Source organism: Pleurodeles waltl, chromosome 3_1 (assembly GCF_031143425.1).
Source record: "Pleurodeles waltl isolate 20211129_DDA chromosome 3_1, aPleWal1.hap1.20221129, whole genome shotgun sequence".
Lineage (NCBI taxonomy): Eukaryota > Metazoa > Chordata > Amphibia > Caudata > Salamandridae > Pleurodeles > Pleurodeles waltl.
The window spans coordinates 449,784,331-449,807,796 of NC_090440.1; positions in this window are offsets into that span (position 1 = coordinate 449,784,331).

The following is a 23,466-nucleotide window of genomic DNA, read 5'->3' on the forward strand; positions in this document are numbered from 1 at the left end:
ACGCTGATCTCCAAAATGATTTTTCCAATGGATTTTCCTGATGTATCTGCTTTCCAATCTTTCAACCACAAGTGCAAACCCAGATCAATGCTCCAGATGCCATTGCTGCTGCTTTAACAGCATCACCCAAATATCCACAGAATCTTACATGGTGTCCCATATTTACCAACAGATCTGAACAATCGTCTTCAACCCACATTGTTGTTGCCTACTTTCTAAAGTCTTTTAAGAAGCTCTGAGATGTATAGCCTGTGTAAGTCCAGACTATTAGAGATATGTTATTGGCTTCATATGACCTCTTTTAAGCCTTTTCAATTACATTTTTACATTGTGAGGGAGATCCTCCAGCATTATTAAAGCATACATCTAAAAAGCTGAGAAAACTAATGTGCTCCACATTTTTCCATTCATGAAGCATAAGATCCTTCATTTTATCATGGAGTGGCAATCTCAGCATGGATGGTCATGAGCCCTTAAAAAATACACTCTCACCATTTTGAGCATGTGCTGCCTCCAGAAGACCTAGGTTTTCCCTAATGTGATCCAAACGTTGGTAGACCGCATCTCTTCCTGCCCATCACTGTACTGGTACCAGGATCTGAATCTGAAAGAAAGTAATCATCTTTTTTGCCTTGTTTCCAGTTGGCTCTCTTCTTCTTCAAAGCAGTAGATACTGCTTCCATTATAGGAATTTGCACATCATCAGGCAATAAACATTTTTCCTTTTGACACATTTTGTTTTCATATGGAATGACTTCTAGAATGGTGCCCATCCTCTTCATCAGAAGAAAAACTTGAAGAACTGAGGGCCAGATTTAAAGAAAAGTGGCGCAGCGCGGTGCTGAGTCAAAATAGGCAGCGTCGCGCTGCATCACTTTAGAAGGGCAGGGATGCACCATATTTTAAGGGAATATGGTGCGCCCCTGCGTTTCCCTCTGCGCTGGCACTAACTTTAGCTGCAAATGCAGGCATCCTTGCACCATTGTGCAAGGATGTCTGTGTTGTGGGGTGTGATTTTTTATGTGCGGGAAGGTGTCCCTTCCTGCACATAAACAATCAAAAATGGCATTTTGCCACTTCTGTGTGTGCTGCACAATGCAGCACACACAGAAGTGCCAAAGCCTCATTTTCAAATGGTTGTATATGTGCAGGAAAGGACACCTTCCTGCATATAAACAATCATTTCTGGCATTTTGATTTTTCTATGCACGCGGCAGAGTGCAGCACACATAGAAAAAGCAAAAAACGAGGAGGAATAAAAGTATTCCTCATCGTTGCGCCCTGCTAATGCCGCCCCTGCGGGTTGTGTCAGATTTTGACACTGCCTCAGGTTTACAAGATTTTATAAATCTGAGGCAGTGTCAAAATGCAATGGGTGTTGTTGTTGCATGCCCACAGCAACACCCATTGCATGCCCCATCCACGCACAGTGGTGTGTGGGAAGGGGCTATATTTACAAGGTGGCATTAAGCCACTTTTTGTGACTTAATGCCACCTTGTAAATACGGTGCTGTGCTTAGCGCCACAGAGGCATCACTAAAAGTGACACTCCTGTGGTGCTAAGGGCCATAAATACGGTCAGAGTCTCATCTTTGGTGTATTTTTACACTCAAGTTGAAAACAACAATAAAGAGCTGCACCATTGAAGTACTGTATACGAGAAACCTCTTTAACGCTTAACCAGGGGAAAGGAAGGCTAAAACAAAATATTACCCATATATCCCTCAATCAGAGAATTCCATACACCAATGACACCCCCCCTTTTTTGAAAAAAAAGGAAAAAGTTATGAATCCCTCGAAATGATTAGAATAATCAGGAAATTAATGCCAAATGCTCACAAAATTATTCTCTCAACAATTTAAAATATATATTTGCGCATACATCTCCTACAGCCTGCTTTTGCCAAGGAGAACTGCTAGGCAAGAGCCTCTACCTCACTGAAAGTGTCCTGCAAGCTACAACTGTCCTTCAAAGAAGTGCTGACTCTCAATAGCGAAACAGCACAACACCAGGATATAGATACCTGCATTGTTTCAACTTCCCCCATGTGGCCCTGAAAGAAAACCCCACAGTGTGCAATTTAAACTCCTTCTGTCATGGTCACAGCACTAAACACATGGTGGATATTAAAACCTTCATTCATATTCTAGGCTCCTGCAGACTCACAAGAAAAGCTCTCAAGAAAAATACAGGTCTCCGCAGAAGTGACACCTCCAAATGTGGTAGTAATTTTTTCAGGGGGACTGTATTTTGTGGTACCAGGGCACTTCGCATCAAGCAGAGAATCAAGGTGAGTTTAGATCAACTTGCCTGGCATGTGCTCTAGTACCTACAGCAAGTATACTGTCTATCTTTTCAATTATATAAATGAAGTTCAGTTGTTCCACTGCTGGATTTAAACAGGGCAGGCTACTGTGTCTTCAGTAGTTTAACTAGACACTCTTGCTTCCCTGTCCCCTTTCTCAACAGAGTGATGCCACTGTAGACCAGCCCCTATTGCAGAGGTAGCAGAATCCAGGCTACACTTGTGCCTCGCAGAAGCAGTACAAAGGATATACACAGCTCCCTCCATGACACACAATGGGTTCTCCAAATTTTAACACAGCTCTTGTAGGGTGTTATGTTGGAGGGCTAGACAAAGAATGTCCAATGATCCATTCTATGTTCAGCACACAGACAGATTACAGTCAGCTCTGCCATCATTACAGAAATAAACAAAAACAGCGATTGTTCTATTCTCTTTTGGTAGAAACAAACTGAAAAAGGAGCACAACAAGATTCAAAAATGTGATATAATATTGAATATTTTACATAAGGATTGATATACCCTACCTTTTTTCAGAGGAATGGTATATGTAGGAAGGCTTTCATATATACATTCACTCTTGGTTGATTATATATGCTTTTTTTAATAAAGAATTCATTAAGTGAGGATGATGTATCCCTTCTAAGTTTGTTTTATATGATGTCCCCACTTGCTTTGACTTCTTTACTTTATGTGTACAATGCCTCTTTTAATGGCAATTCTTAGTGCTTCTAAAAACATTTTCAATTACAAAAGGAGGTTGAGGGTAATTGTGTGTATACACTGGCCTTTCAGTGTTTCTGCCAGTCTTCTTTGCAGATTCTGCAGACTTATCTGAAGTGTGTGAAGATGAAATGAAAGCGGTGAAGATGAACTTGTGTCAGGATACTGCACAAGCTGAATGCCTTTAAAAAAGTACAGCACATTCTGTGTTCTGTGTGGAATTAAAGATGATTTGTCCACATAGACACTGAAAGCAAAGTAATAGCAATAGGACATTTGATTTATAAACAGAAACTAGGTGAGAAATGTTCAGATGGAGAGTCTAAGTGATACATCAACAAAAATTATAGTGCACTTACTTTTGTGAATATGGTTTGGGAGTATTTGGAGTAATCTTGTTAGAATGGGTGTCTTGTCTCCCGCTGAACCTCTATTTACAGGAGCACTTTGTGAGACATTTCTCTTATTCTGAGTATTTCTCCTATAGTTCCTTTATGAATTGAAGTCTACCCAAAATGAAAATTAAGCAGACAACCACCTTTTTCCGTTGAGCAATGTGTAGTGGTCAAAATATATGTCTTGTGGGGAAGAATAAGTTCAAGTTGTCCAATAACTTGATCAAGGTGCTCTTATGTCACCCCAATGCTCCTTTTGAGTCAATGGGAAACTACTAAGAAATTTCCCTACTTCAGCTTGACCTGGGACTTTAGGGCTGGCTGGCTGGCATGCACCTAACGCATATATCCATCAGAACAGTGGGTTATTTATTCAGCCTCAGCAAATAGTCATTTGTGAGCACTCCATTGATCGATGTTAGCACGGCTATCTTCTTGGTGCTCTTTTTAATCAGTGTTTTGTTTGAGTTAGAAGCCAGAATTCTAAATGTGTGGGGAAAGTAAAAAACGTGAGTGCAGAATATATCAAAGCTCACACAATCAGAGATCATCTTTAATTTGCAAGTGAATAAGTCTTAGGTAAATTAAATTGTATCTAAGAAAGAAGTTCCCATTTTATTTATTCCTCCTTGATTCTTCGAGTCTATGTAGGCAACAGTTCATGGTATTTTCATCCAGTGTCCCTTAAAAAAGGAGGAATCTGGCAGTGAGGCTGTTCAAAAATGGCTTATTTCCTTCTACTCTGTGGCAAATGACCATCGTTTGTGTGGTGTACCCCCAGATTTGTGCCAAAATATGTACTGTCTGACTACGGAACTCTGTGCATGTTACCCCTGCTAACCAGTGATAACGTGCTTGTGCTCCTCTTTTTAGCATGATGAGATTGGTGTACCCTGATTGACATATTTAACTTACCAATAAACTCAGATCATATGGGACACATTGTACCTAAGGCCTTTAGGTTAAACGTCACTAGTGGACTGCAGTACCGATTGTGCCGTCCACCACAGTGACAGTGCAAAACATGGTTTCAGTTCTACCATTGTCGCCTAACAAAGGCGAATGTATGTCGGAACAACGCATGCTGGAACAATGCATGCCTGAACAATGAGGTTGGAACAATGCCCGCATTGTTACCATTAATGCCTTTACCAGGAATGCCTTAACAACGATTTTCCGTTGTAAAGGCATTCCTGGTAAAGGCATTAGTGATAGGCATGCATGGTTCTCGAATGCATCCCCCCTGGCCCCCCACCCCCACCCCTAAAAATTACCGCAGCCTCCCCACCCCCTCCCCTAAAACCATACCAACCCCCCAACCTTGCCCCTAAAACTACCCCAACCCCCCACCTTGTCCCTAAAATTACTGCAACCCCCACCCTGCCCCTAAAACAACCCCAACCCCCACCCCATCCCTGAAACCTAAAGTGCTCCAACCACCACCCCTTAAACCTAAAACCACCTACCCCTAAATTACCCCAAGCCCCCCACCCCACCCCTAAAACCTAAACCCCCCCAACCCTCCCGCCCCTAAAATTACCCGACCCCCAACCCACCCCTAAACCTAAAACCACCCCAACCTCCACCCCTAAAAGAACCCCATCCCTAAAACCTAAACTAGCCCAACCCCACCCCTAAAACCTAAAACCACCCCAACACCCGCCCCTAAAACTACCCTGAGCCCCCACCCCTAAAACCTAACCCCCACCCTGCCCCTAAAATTACTGCAACCCCTCACCCCGCCCCTAAAACCCCAAACAACCCCAACCCACCACCCCAAAAACCTAAACCACTCCAATCCCCTTCCCCACCCCTAAAAACCTAAACTACCCCACCACCAAATACTCGAAGTACCCGACCACGCACCCCGCCCCTAAAACAAAAAATACCCCTCCCCTCAAATCTAAACTGCCCGACCCTCCACCCCTAAAACTAAAAATACCCCAACCCTCCACCCTCTCCCCTAAAACTAAAAATACCCCTCCCCCTAAACCTAAACTGCCCAACACCCCCTCCCCTAGAACTAAAACCCCAACCCCCCACATCTGCCCCTAAAACTAAAATTACCCCGACCCTCCACCCCGCCCCTAAAACTAAAACCCCAACCACCCCACCCCTAAATCTAAAACTAATTGACCCCCAGCCCCTAAAACAGCCCCACTTTCCTGACTCATCGCATTGTCCTCCTTAGGTGACTCCCTTGTTCTGTGCCTTAACCACGCATGTGCGTGGTTCATCACATATGTGGTTAAGGCAAAAAACAACCAAGTAGTGGTTAACGAAAGCATTGTTCCGCTTTCATTGTCCATGACTTCGTTGTTACGGGGTCGTGGTTCAGGCCGTTTCCCAACCAAGGTACCTTTTCAACTGCAATTCAGCCTGACAAAATAAAACCTGTTGACAGGTCTAAAAGTTTATTTTAAATGTTAGTAAGACGTCCCTAAGTAGGCCTTACTACCCAAAAGGCAGGGTGCATGATATTTAGAAGAAGGACATTTAGAAATACAATGTTACACATGCTCTTCTAGAGGCAAAGCCCCAAAGCTACTTTTACTGTAAAAAGAATGGCTGTTCTGTAGGAAAATACTGGGATGCAGTATTAAATTTAATAATGTTATCTTCACTCTTGGACTTTTTAGAATACTTATTAAAAGTCCAATCCAATTCACAAATTAAAATAGATATTAAATATATATTAAAGAAAGACTCATTTTAAATAGGTACCCTTTCTCTGCCTAGAGCTTCTGGAGGCTAATTTGTATTAGCCTCCTCCTGCAGCCTTTTGAGTGCCTATGACTGCATGAGGAGTGAAAACTGTTTCCAGCTCAGGAGACAAGAACTAGGGTGTAGGGAGATGTTTCTGCTTCTCTGGCAGAATTGGCATTTAGGCAGTACTCAAGAAATTAATTCTCTCCAAAGTAGCTTTCCATGTCACATGCAGATGTGAGGTGCCACCTGCACAGGCCTCCTCTTCATTCCTCCTGGCAGCCAGGTTCCAATTCTATAGGGGAGGGAGCTGTCACCAGAGCTGGTTTGAAGTGACCACAGAGAACTGCTACTCATTTCCTTGGCCACACCTTTGGGGGGGACAATTGGCTCTGCCGAAGGAGAGAAGGGTTCACCATCTTGGATGTAGGCAAAGAGGGGCACTGTGAGATTGTTTACAATATGGCACACAGGGACTGCTCAAAAGTGGGTAGATTAACCCCTTTTAACTTTTATCTTGTTGGTTAGGGAGGATGAGCCAGGAGTCACACCCACCCACAGGCTAGTGCCAGGCATAAATGTGGCATCCACAGTACCCTCCTCAGAGGTACTTTCTGGACTTGAGAAAATCTGCTGTCTAAGAAAAGAGAAGATCCCTGAAGGATTGGCCCTGTTCTCCTTGTGTCCAGGACAAAGAAATGGACTCCAATGGTCATAAAGTTGAACTCCTGTTCAAACTACAGGGGACACAGAAAATTACAAAAGGCCTTATCTGCCCTGAATGCTGCTGGTGGCTTCTGCTAGAGTGAGCCTTGAACCAAATGTGTTTGTACTGAGCTTGTAGATCTTTGGGATGTGCCAAAGTGTATGCCTTCTAACATCCTGAGAAGCCTGGGACTTAGAACCTATTTGGCTCCAAAGACCTGAGGAGGACTGGGACAAACAATGAATGCCTATCTGACCAAGGTGTGTTGCCACAGGAATCCAGTTTACCCCACTCTGAAAAAATCTGCTCCAGACGGACCTCACAAGGAAGGTATCAGGGATTTGGCTACAGCCTGCAGCCTTGCCTCACTGGAGGAATCTGAGTTCCAATAAAACAACTAAGTGTGAATGAAGGAGTCTTGACAGGGCAAAGGAGCCAAAGCATTTGTTATTCAACTAATGAGGTACATTTGTTGGGGCTGAAATCCACGTTTATTCTGCTCAGAGCTTGCCTTCCAAAAGTCAACTGCTTCAGTGGGAACTAGCTTGATGGCTATCCAACCTTGTGGAGGCATTCTCAGCCACAGCCTTTTCACTTGCCCTGCTGAATATTTTGTATTTCTATTTCAGAGACTAAGGGCCTGATTCAGAGTTTGGCAGATGGGATAATCTGTCACAAATGTGACAGCTATCCTGTGTTGCAGCAGATATGCTATTATGAGAATATGCTAATGAGTTGCGTATGGTGACTAATGAGAAAATCTGACATTTGATTAACAATAATTGAAAATAACGTGTAATGTGCAAAATGTACCCACAGGGTGGTCACCATCTGTGTTAACAGTACTAAATAATGTGAATGTTTAAGAATTGTACTAATATGTTATCATGAGAAATATAATTTAATATTCTTAAATTAGCTATACCAGAGGCCTAGTCGGCACGGGGCATTGCTTGCTTAAATGTGGAGACACGATGAGCTGCCGCAGACTGTAACTGGAAAAAGAGACCTTGAGCTGTATAGCATCACTGTGAAACACTGCTAGAAAAATCTGCAAACTCACCAGCAGACAGGAGACGATCAGAACAAATTGATTCAATTATGTGTAGAGTAGGCTAAATGTACATTCCCAGGACTGGAACAATGGAACTACATACTAAGAGTTGGGAGAAACAATTTTGTTACCCCGAAGAACCGGATGATGTACTCATCGACAAGAGGACCAATCATCTTAATGGAACTTGACTCTCAAAATAACGTAGACAAGTAGTAATCAAAAATTATATGTTAGAGTCATAACCCCTGATAAGGTTGACAAATGGGCAAATTGTGGGATGGACTGAGAGACCCTAATAAAAAGTCATGACATGAGGGGAAGAATCAGAATGGAGAGGCAAAAGTTGATGACGTCAGGAGACGCTGTCCGAAGTGTTGAAACTGGGGCTTGCTTCCTGTGAGCCCGAGTCTTATTCATGACTGATGACCTGGAGACAAAGACTGACTCGTCGCTGATCTATCTTGGATAGGTAGCTATAACCTGACTGACTAATGAATGCCTTTTCTTTCTAGGTACCAACTGCGCTGTTTTAAAATGTTTTTCTCTTCTAGATTTTTCAAAATTTATGATTTTGACTAAATTGTTTTCCATGAAGACCCACATGCTGATGCTAATTGGAGATAGGTAGGCTGACAAGGGTGACTTAGGGTGACTTAGACTGACTGACTTATATTGCTGAATTATTCGATTGCTCATTAATTGCTATGCTTTGTTTAACGTTGGTTGCATATTAATAAAGTGCTGAGAATACATTGCCTCTGTTGCTAATAAAGTTTGGCAATCATGATATTGACAAATAAAGGTTTATGATTAGAATTGTAACTAATAGGGAATAAAACAAACTAACTTCTATATAAGTGATGGAGGTTTCTGATTAAATTAGTTCATGGTATTTTACATTGATCAGATTGATTTGTTGAAACTGTCTTTTACTCGCTATCCTTGACTAGGATAACCTATGCGATTCAAAAGATTCATCGACCTATACGCATCTCCTTGTAAGTTTACTTACTAAGGACAAGATGACAAGGCATGCAACCAGTTTTTGGTAGCAGCTTGATGGTAAGTTTCCTTAGAGAACTAGTTCAGTAACGAGTAAAGGTTATGGTGGTAGTTTAAAATTGAATATTGTTGTTTTTGGTTTCATGAGGTTTGATTTTTTTTTTAAATGACAATGGTAGCAAAGATGATGTTCCCTTAAGCCCAGAAATGACTTTCCCAGATCCTGGATCCCATGAGTAACGTTGGGTATGTTCCTGGTGTATTTGAGATAGTATGAGAGTGGTAGAATTGCGCTTGCCTAAGCTTAAGCAGATCGCAGGTGAATTGTGATGTATGTGAGGTGAAAAGTTGGGAGTTTGCGTACTCCAGTTTAGAGTTAGTAGGAGTGTGCGTACTCCTAAATGGTGTGCGAGTAGGGAATTTGTCAAACTTCATATGTGTGTGGCGCTTTGTGCTAAAAAATTGTCCATGTGGTTGTTGGTGATGTACGGACCCTGCGTGGTCTAAGACTCCGGAGTATTTTGACAAGTGTAGGAAACACTTGGGTATAAGTTGCAATCTGTTTGGTTTAGTAGGTTGATCGGGTGTGGTCAACAAGTCTGGATGAATGTACGTTGAATAAGCGAAGCTTCGACTAAGATTTGGCGAGTCCTATGTGCACCAGGACGGACCCAAAGATCAGTTGAGAGTAAAGTTTGCGGGTCGAATTTTACTTGCGAACGTGGGGGACTGAGAAAGATGAATATCTAAGGTCATAGAGTGCGCCTTTTCGTGAAAAACTGTAAGGTCCCTGAAGCGATTGTGTCCCTTCCTTTAGTAAACTTATATCAAAATATATTCAAAAAATGTATAAAACTTGTTGGTTTTCACCACTATGTTGTTATAGGTTAGTCAGAGTTTTAATAGAAAGAACATTTTTGTTCTGCTAATAACACTAGTGTAATTTGACAAATATGCACAAACTGTCCCCTCCAAAAATAATTCCCCATAGATTATTCCTGAAATGTTTTGCACCTGTCTTTTACGTGAGGTCCAAGAAAAATGGGGGTTACCATATCTCTTGATTTTCTATGTTAAACCCCATAGAAAACATTTCTCTCCAGTACAATAAAACACAGTTGAATGGAAACATTTCAAATTTGTCATAAAATTAGAACGCATTCATTCTATGATTTGTCTAAACTCAAATAGTCATTTTCGAGAAATTTGTCATCAAGGAGGTGCTCAGAGAAAATATACAGGCATATTTGGATGATTAGAAAAAGAGTGTTACCTGACTGGGTGAGGAAACTTTTGATCTTGCTGGTCCATTCAGCACCACAACACCAGTACCAGTGTGTAGTGGGTGAATGATTATTGGAGAAATTAAAGCATTTAAATTTGGGTGATTTCTGGTGACCAAGCCTGACCCCAAGAGAGAGGGGGAAATAACTTTCAACAGGAGCAGCAGCCCATGGAAGGCACAACTATAAGCGTTTTTACGAGCACTTCAGGTTATTGGGGAAGCTGCTCTGATGTCTTGACTGAAGATGAGATTTACCCGCTACACTCCACATAAGAATAGCAATGGCCATCCTTGTGATATAAGCCTGTTGAAACACGGGGAGATATGTAGTTTTGAAAATGAAATTTTCTAAATAATTGAAGATGGGAGAATGTTGATTCATTTTATGCAAATGTGGCACTCCCCCATTTTCACATGTAAACAGCATGTATGCAAATTAAATTGCTAATGAACTATTGTCTCACGGTCCCCGCAGTCTCAGGTGGCTCCCCACTAAACATGCAGTTCCCTGCGTGCATGAGCATTAGTTTCATCTCTTACCATGCATGCATCAAGCCCCTATAACCACCCAAGCCTGTACAACACATAGCTTTTAGAAAAAGTGAGAGGGAGAGAGACAGAGAGTTTTTTAGGGATGGAAGAATGACATACTTAAAATGAGATATTTCGGGACCGATTGAAAGGAAAAATGTATTTCTCAATTAAACAGAGTGAGATCAGCTATCAGTATGTAACCTAAATATTTCAAGTTGAAAAGAAACTAGGGCAAGGAAATGACTACAGGCTCACCGACCTTGAAACCCTCAACCATCAGTGTGAGGGTCTGAGACCTTAACCTCTTGGCTAGAAGTGACTGGTTACTGTGCTTTATGTGTTCTTATTCTTGGCCCCGCTTGACAGATCACCCCAAAACTTTCCAGACAGCAGCTGAAGTGAGCGCTCTATTTCTTTAGAAAATTTTTGAAGATGCATTTAAGGGGTGGGCAATTATTAACAAAACAAAAAATGTTTTTTTTAAAATAGAAATTAGGTCCTAACTATAACTACCTAATGGCAACCGCATATAAATATATATATATATATATATATATATATATATATATATATATATATATATATATATATCCATATATATATAGTTATACTTAGGACCATCTTTCATAGATAAAACATTTTTTTGTGAAATGTTACAAAAATTAGCTCTTTTTGCCTTGTTTGTGCATGGAAAGTTTTAGGGTAAGCTTGGTCAAGGAAAAAAGGAGGGGAGACCCTTTATTTTCCCATAGGAACTTTAGACACAGCTACAGCCTAAACCGATGAATGTATTTATACCAAATTTGCCAGGAAGCTAGATCTAAGTCCAGAAAAAGTGACTTTTGTGTTTTGGTGTAAATCTGTTCAGTAGGCTCAACACTTTGTATATCTAGGGACACAGAGATTTCACAGATCCCAACAGATCACACACTGAGATCTGATTGGCTGCCGCCACCTCAACCAGGAAGTGATGGGAGCCATCTTAGGACTCTGGAGTACCCTGACTCTCTACGCCTGGTGGAGGGGGCCAAAACGGGACTCTCCATGCCTAGTGGAGAGGACCAAAAACATTTAATAACATTTCTGCTAAGAATTTGCAGAGGAACCGCAAATACCCAGCAATTTTGTTTTTTTAAAAAGCAAGCGTGGTCTCCCATGATTGATTTTTTAAGGCCCCTTGGGGTGAGTAAGGGTCCGGGGTGAGAGATATTTATGTTTTGGGGAGAAGGAAATACCTGGCCCACCTCCCAAAGCTGATTTTGGCAAAGGGACCCTAACATCCCAGGCACAGCACATATTTTAATGGGGGAAGGGGCATGCGACTGATCTACATATTGGTGGGTCCAAACATTAGTGGCATGGTCTGCAATATAAAGATGGATTGGAATGAGGCCCCAAATAGTTATCAGTGGTTGAAATTTATTCAAGCATTGCATCTATTACATTTTGTACAATTTAGTATGTTACCCTTAGTGTAACAGGTTTGTCTAGACGTGGGTCTCATGCTCACTGTCTACCTGGCTGTTGAGCCCATAATAAAGGCAAGCTGGATCCTGGGTTGCTTGAGTTCTGGTTTAGGCTGGACAGTTTCCATTAGAGCAGAGTCAAGACTGATTTGCTTATAGCTGGGTCCAAACTGAGGTGACATGATGGGAAAGATAACATTGGATTTACATGTGGCCCTGTGGAATTACCAGTGGCTCAGATTAATTTAAGAATTCCATTCATCACTTTTGAATACATTTTATAGTGTAAGTGGGAATTCATAGTGTAGGTCTGCGGGGATTACTGGAAAAGCTGTAGTGCTTTTAGAGTATTATACATTTAGGTGTAATCTGCCCTAGAGTACATTTTATCACCTCGTAGGCCTACAAGGTCCCAGCAAAGCATTACACTGGGGTACATCAGGCATGCTGAAGGGCAGATTTATCATTATTTCAGAGAATGCACTGTAGCTAAAATGACTCATTCCTGTCCTTTTCTTTGTGCTGGAGCACAATGTGCTGCTTAGCGCCGATGTGCTGCTGGCTCCATTACCATGGTACCATGATGCAAAGGTGCCTGCCTATATTGCAGACAGGTTTGTTCTTGTGCAGGGAGGGTTGTCGTCCCGTGCAAAAAAAAACTCAAAGGCATTTTCCTTTTCTAAGTGTTAAGCACACTTAGAAAGAGGATGCAATGAGGAGAAAGAGGAAAAAAGAGGATAAAGAGGACTGAAGGAGGGAAAATAAAGATTTTTCTCCTAGTTGCCCCTCCCCTGGGAAGGCTGAGCATTTTAAGGCATTCCTAGGTTTACTAGTGTTGGTGTATCTGGGAATTCACCAAACTCCATGGACTGATGTGTGGGAACACCCATGCTCTATCCATGGACACCTCTCTGGGGCACAGTAACTCAACGCTGCAATTTGTGCTGCCTTACATTACTCCAGATTTATCAAGCCAGTCAGGGCCATGCAAGGTGGTCTTGTGTGGCTTGATAAATCTGACTTAGGTTTTGCGTCCCCCTTGCGCCCACTTGTATAGTGAATGGGTGACACAAAACCATGACAAAGATGCCCCTGAGTTCAAATTGTCAGTACTTCCACATCATATGGGAATTCAGGAATTTATATATTTTTCTAACTCACCTTATAATCAGATTCCTTGCCTTTGTCACACCTAAGGCACTCCTTTAAAAAAAATATATATATTTGGTTTTGCAAGTAGCAAAACAAAAACTTGTAGGAAGTACATCTCCATATCAAGGCATACAGTGTTATCAGTGCATTTACAACAAATCACAAACATGGTGGCTGAGGGGTGGTGGTTGATGCTCAGCATTCAGGACCCATCAGGCCATGGCCATACAGTTCTGATCAATTCAGCAGGCCCATTGTGCATCCCCTGTAGGGGTGGAGTGGATGTCAAAAGCAGTCCTCTGAGATCATCATACTCCATTTCCTCATCTGTCTGGCAGCAGTGTCAAAAACATAGCCCAAATGTCTTTCAGTCAAGTGGCTTCAGGCATCAGCAGCCAATATTCTGTCTTTTGTTCCTGGCAGTAAACAATGTCCTTAATCCACCATTCAATGTGAGCCACAGTGGTGCATCCACAGTGCATTGAAACATGGCTCTTCATCATTAGCAACATCATGGAAATAAGCTTGGATATGCTTAGCGGAATCTCTCCTATGTACCCCAACAGTACTACCACCGGCTGTCCGACCAGCATAACTGTAGCCACCTGCTCTGTGCACTGAATCGCTAGAGCTCAATAAGCTGTTATTCTAGAGCACTGTCAGGCTGAATATAAGAATCCAGCCCCATCCAACCTGCATCTGCGATATCACCTATCTGCTGAAGAGTCCCTTTATATGCAGGTGGACAGGTGTTCTATAAATTGGGTACAAGACCAATGGGCCATATTTGTGAGGCATGTTGCATCACACTTGCACCGCACAATATGGTGCATGCAGGATGCAACTCAAAAATGAGATTTATACAGCCATGCAAGGCCATCAAGACACTTGTCTCTAGTTGGCTTTCTTGACACACAATCAGGAACACTCAGTCTAACGCCACATATAGAATGAGATTTTTGGGTGCTGTGCTGTCAGTTTCAGCTACAGCTTCTAATACCAAGATATAGCATCATGTCAGAGATGCATCTGCTAACACAGTGCAGGTTTAGTATATAAGGGAGGCTCTGACCAGAAAGGTCAGAGGAGCTTCTATTGTGAACTCCCTGGGGTGCTGTACTTGACAATGCAGCTGTACTAGCACTGATCCATTAGCCTCCTGATGAGAATTCCCATTCATCAAAAAGGCAGACTCCTGACACCAGTTTCATAAATGAGGCTGAGGCTGATACTTTGGATTGTGCTGGCAGAAGGGTACACCCAAATGTGCTCTTTATAGGGTATTTGGGCCGAGTTGGAATCACTAGAATTTCTAGAACTCACTAACTATGGTGGGAAAGTTAATTGTTTTCACACTGTTAATAATGCTGTTTGTTTTGCTCTGTTTCATCTGCCAAATTATTGCAGCACATTCTCTCTATAGATGATTACAATAGTTTTGATAAATGCATTGAAAACTCATCACAAATCTTCTTTGTGTGTTCACCTTAGCATGCATGAGTTATATGACAAAAGGGTAAGAGCTGTTTCCACTGTGTCCCAGGGGCGTCAAAGTGTCATGTTTCTCTCTGTAAGGTTAGGGGTTCAGCTGAGGCGCTGTGGGCTAGCTAGGAAGTAGGATGACAGTAGCTGATTGTGTGGAAGGACTCAGGGCCTGATTTAGAACTTGGCAGAAAGGTTACTCAGTCAATACAGTGACGGATATCCCGTTCGCTGAAATATAGATCCCATAAGCCATAATGGGATTTAGATTTCAGCTGAATGAATATCTATCACCGTTGTGATGGAGTAACCCGTCTGCCAAGTTCTAAATCAGGTCCTCAGTCCCCAACATTCTGAAGTTCTGTCATCCTAAACGTGCAGTCCTTTTTTTATATTAGGAACCACACCACAAGGCGCCACCGACATTAGGTCAGGTACTTATTTAACAGGTCTTTTTCCTGAGTAGTAATGTTTAAGGGACATTATCATCCTCAGCTATGTAGGAAATGCTAACATTTTTCTGTAGGTTCCTCAAGCATGACCCTTTAAAAGGATACCTCACTGTAGAACTTCCCTTCTCTGAATTCCATATAAAATGGCAAATCCAATGAATATTCCTGTTAATTGTGGACAAGCACTTACACAAAATGTACTTCAAATTGGGATAGCAAATGACGGTGGTGATGTTATGTTTGCGGTTGAGGCACAAACAGTATACAGAACTGAAGTTTTTTTTAAACTTTTTTTTTACTCCTGGGTTGCTTTTCCAGCGGTTGATACTATCCCTTAACATTTGATATATATGCACACCAGCAAGTTTATTACAACAAAACAGAGCATATCAAAACGTAACATATCAAGTACACAATAATTTGTTTCCAGTCATTCTACATCATAGAACATGTTAGATTGGGGCACTTCAGCAATGCCAGGGCCACATGGCCAGTGTAAGCTGCCTATTCACCATATTCTAATATATAAAACTTAGCAGCAGACAACTTACATCACTTATATACTAATTTAGTTAATCTATTCAGGCGCCTATTAATGTATACCACATAAACCAACTACAGCACCAGCCAGGGCTGTTCAAGCTGTACAACCACAATTGACTATACATGGGTTAAACCCTGTAACAACAAACACTGTCATGGGTAAGGTATCTACCAAACATGAGGAAATCCTGTTTTGGATTGCACAAAAACTTAATCAGCTTGTAGAAATGTTTCCCCAGACTGGACACCAAGATAAACACAGCATGTTCACCATGTGCTTGCTACTTGGAAAGGCCCCATCAATAGACAACTGTGCCATATAGGGTACAGTCTTTGCTTCAATATATACCATAACACAAGATACACTATCACTTGCTGTCTTACCAAAAATGTTCAAAGGAATTTAAAATTAAAAGGGTCTTCCCAAGCTCTGGATTTGGGGATGAACTTAATTGGCAATTTTGCCATAGTAACCTCAATTATTTTAGGTAATAATAAAGGGGAAGCAGCCGTATTGGCAATATGCCAACAACTAATTCAAGTTCCACTAGTGGTTGAGGAGGAATGTGATTTACCAAAACAATTTCAGATGCTAGACCCAATAAACCACAGCTTAAGGGTAGTCGTCAAAAAGGACAATACCAAGCAAGCACCAGAGTCTTCTAAAAAATGCTGTGATAAACAAAAAACTAATAAAGTAATAACAAAATCTCCACCATCTGAGACCGCTGAGAGGCTCTACAACCTGCGTAACCATGATACTCTAAAACAACCTGGCAGTAATCAGTATACTGATACATGCCCTTCTTGTTCCTTTCAGGACTCATCTGACAAATGGAGTGAAAAGGGTGGGAGGTCAGAACCTTGATGGGAAGAGTATGTGAGACCAAAAAAGGACTCTCAGCACTATTCTGATGTAATGATATAAAAGGAAGAGAAACTTCCACAACACAAACCCCAATTCAAAGTGGAGAAGGTTGAGGAAATCTCAGCAAAATATGCCACACATATTGAGAACATTGATTTAGAACAGGACGTGGGCAGTGACACACACTGCTAGACTATGTGGCAAAGGTCACAATAGTTCACCGGAATTTTCAAGAGGTTCTGGATGTGACAGTAACTAATGAATACATACAGGGCCGACTTTAGGGTGGTGCAACCAGTGCGGCCACACTGGGCACTAACCTGGAAGAGTGACACTGACCTTGGGGGAGGAGGGTTGCTGTGTTTTGCAATAGCTTATGATTTAAAAGCACCTCCTGCGTAGTTACTTGTGCATCCACCTTTCAGGCAGCAATAAAAAAGTCAGAATAACTAGTGATTAATGTTCCCGTGAGAGAGAGATCTGATTTTTTTTTAGATGCAGTTTTGATTCCCCATAAAGTAGAGCAGAGGGCTCATATGCCTGCTGCAAAAACAGAACCAGAGGGGCTATGAAGAGATGAAGGAAACTGAGGTTGCTGGGTGATAGTGAAGGAAACTGAGGAGGTGGTCATGGGGGCGATGCCAAAAAATAATGTCACACTGGGCGACACCAGCGCTAAAGCCGGCCATGACTACATAGAAGTAGAAACCCCAGATCAGTGAGTCACACCTCCAGATAGACTGTATAAACTGAATATACAAATTGAGGGTGACATAAAATGCACAATTAAAGACATTTTCTGGGAAAATGTAACAGAAACTCTTGGCTGAGAAGGATTAGCCACCAGAATTTTTTAGAACTATCCAACACAGGGAAGAGATAATTGTGCTGTCTTTCTTGGCCCTAGTTCCTGATCCAGTAAAAGAAGCATACGGTGCAGACTGAGCTGTAGCACAACCATGTAGGCTGAGATAAAGAATCACCTTATCATGTAATATCTTTACGGTCTATCCCACAAGTACAGCGACAATATCCAATGAAACATGAAGCTCCAGAGAGAAAGTCTCTCACAACTCAACCAGTGATTAATTGAACCCTGTGTCTCTCCAGTAAATATTTCCCTATTTTCTGTAGCAAAGCCAGGTCTTTCCTATAGAATTGTCTGAGACTACAGACATTTAAATAGTCACATGCGCTCATTTGCAATACAAAATTCACTCAGTAAGGCTCTAATGAACGGCATAGTCCGCATAAAATCCAAAACAACCCTGAATGTTTCCACCAAGTTTTTCTGCCAAAATCATGTGCCTGAAATCAGAGATGTTAGCACTTTTTCTGCGTTAGGCTTGTAGGGTCACTTTTATTGACTCCCTCAAGGGTATAAAAACAGTCTTGGACTGTTTGCGGCCCGCGTAAGATTAGGAATGCATGATAGTGACCAAGAAGCCTTTTCCTATGTTGATGATATATACCTAACGGATGATGACTGAAACATGCCTTTAGTCAGGGTAGGTCCCATTGTTTTAGGATTTGCCAAACATGGCTACAAATTCTACTTCAGGAAAACAAAAATTGCTTTCCTCAGTGTCCTATTTTTGGGATACGAACTATCAAATGAGTGAAAGAGGCTGGCACCACAGCTCCTAGAGAAGTGTACTCAATCGACCACCAAACACAATTAAAAAAATTCAATCCCTATATATGGTGAATCCTTATAAGGATTATTTCATTTTGGCAGAATTCACATTTCAAACTATGCACAATGCATCAAACTATGTTACAATTTAATTTGTCCAGATTTTACCAGTAAGCACTGGACTACAGAACATACACAAATACTTATATCACTACAGGCCGACATGCTTGCACACACATGTGCGCAGAACAAATTTAGTCATTCAGATAGTTTGTGGTGCAATTGGCATCACCTATGCAACATTTAATGAAGGTGACACTGCAGAAAGCATATAAATTGTATTTATATTCTCCAGCAGAAATGTGTTTTGGCATCCACTGAAAAAGTACTCGCTGCAATACACATGGCTGTCATAAAGGAAAGACCATTGGCTCAAGGTAAATGCATAATTGTTGTTACTGCCGTCCCGGCCTCAGAGGCTGTTACTAAAGCAGAGTACCAAATGCTACATCCACAATGGATATAATGGGCCACTTCAGATTATGGCTCTATTTACAACCCTGGCGGTAAATGCCGCCTACTGCCATGCTGACGGGTGCCAACATACCATGACCGTGGTGGTAATCTGCCACGGGTAGTATGACCCACACATAGAAATCCACCACTATACAGACACCCACACAAGTCTGCCAGACCAAAGGTCAGTGATAAACTGGTGATAACAAAACCCACACCATTACACCAACAGGAATATGCCCACAGTATCACGAACCACGAATCACTGCAGCAGTCTTTCAATCGCGGTAAACCATTGGCGGTACATACTGCAGCGCTCAAAATATACACACACTTACAAAGCCACACCACATTGGACAATTCAAACTACAACCACCTGACACACATACACACACCACACCCACACACCCAATCCAATATAAAACACACACCCACATCACCCACACCCCTTACAGCGAAAAAACAGGAAGCAAGCAGAGAGAGATAAGCAAGGCACACCCACTCAATCAGAGGCACAGAACACCATCACCCATACACCATTCACACACATCACAGCATACACCACAACATATCACCCCACTCATCACCCCACACATCCTCACACGTATCACTCACACCACATCCATGGTACCCCAAAGACACCCCAGGTTTTCTGAGGAGGAGCTAAGGGTAATGATGGAGGAAATCATCCAGGTAGAGCCACAGTTATTCAGATCACAGGTGCAGCAGACGTCAATTGCAAGGAAGATGGAGCTATGGCAGAGAATAGTGGACAGGGTCAACACCGTGGGACAGCACCCAAGAACCAGGGATCACATCAGGAAGAGGTGGAATGACCTACGGGGGAAGGTGCGTTCTGTGGCAGCAAGACACCAGATTTCTGTACAGAGGACTGGCGGCAGTCCCCAACCTCCTCCCCCACAACTAACAACATTGGAGGAGCAAGTCATGGTGATCATGCATCCTGAGGGACTCACAGGAGTAGCAGGAGGACTGGACTCTGGTAAGTCAAATCTTTACTAATTCATCCCCCCACCCTACCTGCATGCCATCGCAAACTCCTACCACTACCCTCACCCCATCACTCCAACTCCTCTCATGTACCCCACTATCACAACACACCCATCCCAAAAACAAGCCCTGCATGCCACACCAATGCATGGACCCCCATCACAAACCTGCATGGACACCCATCATCACAGCATGCGCAGTAGAGAGACTCACCCAGCCCACAAAATCACCACTCACCCAAGGGCAAGCTGACAGGGAAATCACCATCATAAATGGAAACACACCCATACACAATATGGCCCACGCAGATACATTAACAATGAATTCGCATCCCAACAGGACCCCTACGTCACCGGAGAGGAGATACCAGCTACATCCAGTCCCCCCTTGAAGAGGCCCACAGTGATGACAGCAGCTCTGCACACCAAGATCAGGATGACCAACCTGGCCCATCATGGGCCTCTGGACAGTCGGTTCCCCTGCACAGTCCCAACCCACCACAGAGCCTCCCCCCTCAGGAAACACCAGCACAGCACCCACCCAGCGGGCCCATGCCACTGTCCCCAGGACACATCAATCAGCAATGTGTCCACCACTACATGGACCCCAGGCAACCCCACAAACACAGGACGATCAGGGACCTGGGGTCAGTGGCAGTGGGCGCACGGTTCAGGGGACAGAGGCACAGAACAACAGGGAAACTGGGAGGACTGCTGTGCGACAGGGGGAGGACAGGCCCAGGGAACCCACTCTCCACAAGGCACTCTCAAACATCCTGGTAGCATACCCCCATTCCCAGGAGACCATGGGCCAGATACTGGCCTAGTTGCAGGAGACCCAGCGGCTGCAGGGTGGACAGTACCTGGGATTCAGCGATGACCTAACAAAAATATACACCATCCTAGTCACCATTGCAGGGATGCTGGCTGACATGGCTAAGACCATGAGGGAGGCAGTGGCACAACAAAGGGCGCCTGACACTAGCCAAACCGAGGAACAGCCTTCCACCTCCGCCGGAGCTAGTGGACAGAAGGCCCCGCCACAGGACTAACAGGCCACCATCACCCCACCCCCTGCAGAAGGAGAACCAACCCGCAAACAGTCCCTGCGATCCAGGCAGACAACAGAGAACATTGCCAAGACCCCCACCAGAAAATAGGACTCTCCTGATAGTCACCCTTCTGTCCCAGTCTGTTACCCTGTCCACCTTGAACTGCCATTGCTCCACCTTCCTATGCCCCCTTGGACAATGCACTTGTGATACGAAGAAACTGGACTCTACCCTGGATTTTCCTCCACCATCACCCCAGCCCCTTGCACATACCTATACTTCTTAGCACCTAAATAAACACCCTTGAATAAATACCAATCTGGAGTCAGCCTACTGATTCACAAATGTATTAGTACAACAGTATCAAAGCATTGCAACATATATATACAGTGAAATATACTACAGGATGACCTTTGGTGGACAGCAGTACATATAGCAGGAGCAAGAATGGGGCACAGAGAGCTGAAAATAGCAAATCAAAAGGGAACAGTCAGTGGCCATAAACATAGGGTAAAAGGCTGCCTTGTACAATGTCCAACAGATTACTTAAATGTTAAATGGAGTTACAGTGTCTTACCTGTGTGTCACTGGAAGTACTGCTGTATTAGATTTGTTCTGTAGTCAACATCTTCTTCCTCAGCCTCCTCTTCCTCACTGTCCACAGGCTCCACTGCTGCCACAAGACCATCTCCAGGCACATCCTCCTGAAGAAAAGGCACCTGGCGTTTCAAGGCCAGGTTGTGCAACATGCAGCATGCAAAGATGGTCTGGCACACCTTCTTGAGTGAGTAGTACAGGAAGCCACTGTCAGATGGAGGCATTGGAACCTGGCCTTCAGGAGGTCAAAGGTTCTTTCTATAATCCTCCTTGTACGTCCGGTGCCTCATTGTAACGTTCCTCTGCCCTTGTCCTGACATTTCTCACTGGGATCAGTAGCCATGAGAGGTTGGGGTAACCAGAGTCACCTTGACAACTGTTAGACACACACTAACCCTTAGGGTAATCCCATACCCAGACATCAACATATGCTGGGTGGGGACCTTTGGCTCACCTATTAGCCACACCCACTGCCTCTGGAATTGGCCCATCACATATGAGATGCTGTTATTCTTCAAGATAAAGGCGTCATGCACAGAGCCAGGATATTTGGCATTCACATAGGAGATGTACTGGTCAGCCAAACACACCATCTGCACATTCATCGAGTGATAGCTTTTTCTATTCCTGTAAACCTGTTCATTTTTCCGGGGGGAACAAATGCTACATGTGCACCATCAATGGCACCAATGATGTTGGGGAAAAGTCCCAGGGCATAAACGTCAGCCTTCACTGTGGCCAGATCCTCCTCCCGGGGGAACACGATGCAACTGCGCATGTGTTTCAGCAGGGCAGACAACACTCTGGTCAACATGTTGGAGTGTTGTGTAGCCATTTTAGTTATAGCTCTATGGACGTTAGTTTAACACACTAGGCTGCTGTGCACTTTGACCTAGATATATTTTATTGGGCTTCATATTGTTATTTTCACAATAACCAGTTTTACATTCTTGTTTTATTTTCATCTATCTAACTGTTTTTGCTTAGCCCAGCACTGTGTTCTCAAACAAGACATTCTTGATCAATCTGTGCTTCAGTCAAGGCTACAATTTGGCACATTGCCGGTGAACGTGGTAGAAGTTTAGTCTCCAACAGTCATAGAAAATACACATCCTTATGTAGGGACATTTTCTTAGAACATCAGCTGTGTTATTATAAAAACACTTCCTAGTCCCATTACACGTTAAGAGGGAGATTCCAGTCAGGGAACCATGACTGTATGCTGATGCTTCGCTGCAGATGCTAACGCAGACTACAGGCCTTTGCTCAGGTATGAGGGTCGATGTCCTCCCGGGGTAACCTGAAAGGCAGAATTAAAGCTTAACATGCTGTGCTCAGATTATGACTTAGATAGGAAATAGTCCATAAATCCTAGTGACAATATGATAGCGTTATTCTTGTGCTTCACTTCCCTAGTCACCATTTTAATATTGCCATGTTGTGTCATCCTGGTTATTGCAGCTCACGCTTTGCCATCTAAGATGCAGTCGTTTTATTAAACTAACTATTAGAACATATATTGCTTCTGTCTGTCATTTATGTATGAGACCGAATTGTGAATGAGAGAACCGGATGCTACCTGAGCGACCACGACTTCCCTGAGAAGCCTAATATGTCATGCGCTCAGCTGCCCATTGATCCCTATCTCTTGGTAGAGATGAGGCACTGCTAGTTGGCTGGAGCAAAACCTGGATTTACAGCGACAGGTGTCACCCACAGTGGGTCAGACTCAGTCTCCCACACCGTGGATGACCTTGCTGCTCAAAATCCAGTAGTCTCATTAGAATAATGAGAAGCTACGCGACATGGCGCCGCCAACGTTTGGATAGGTTCTCCAGAGTATCTCTCTCTCATTATATATAATGACACCTCAGTGCCGTATGCGGAGACGTCCGTGGTGCTGAGGATTTCCACCACAGCTGTGTAGGTAATCCTACTACAACTGGCGGTTGTTCAAGCTTGAACTTTAAAAGTAAAC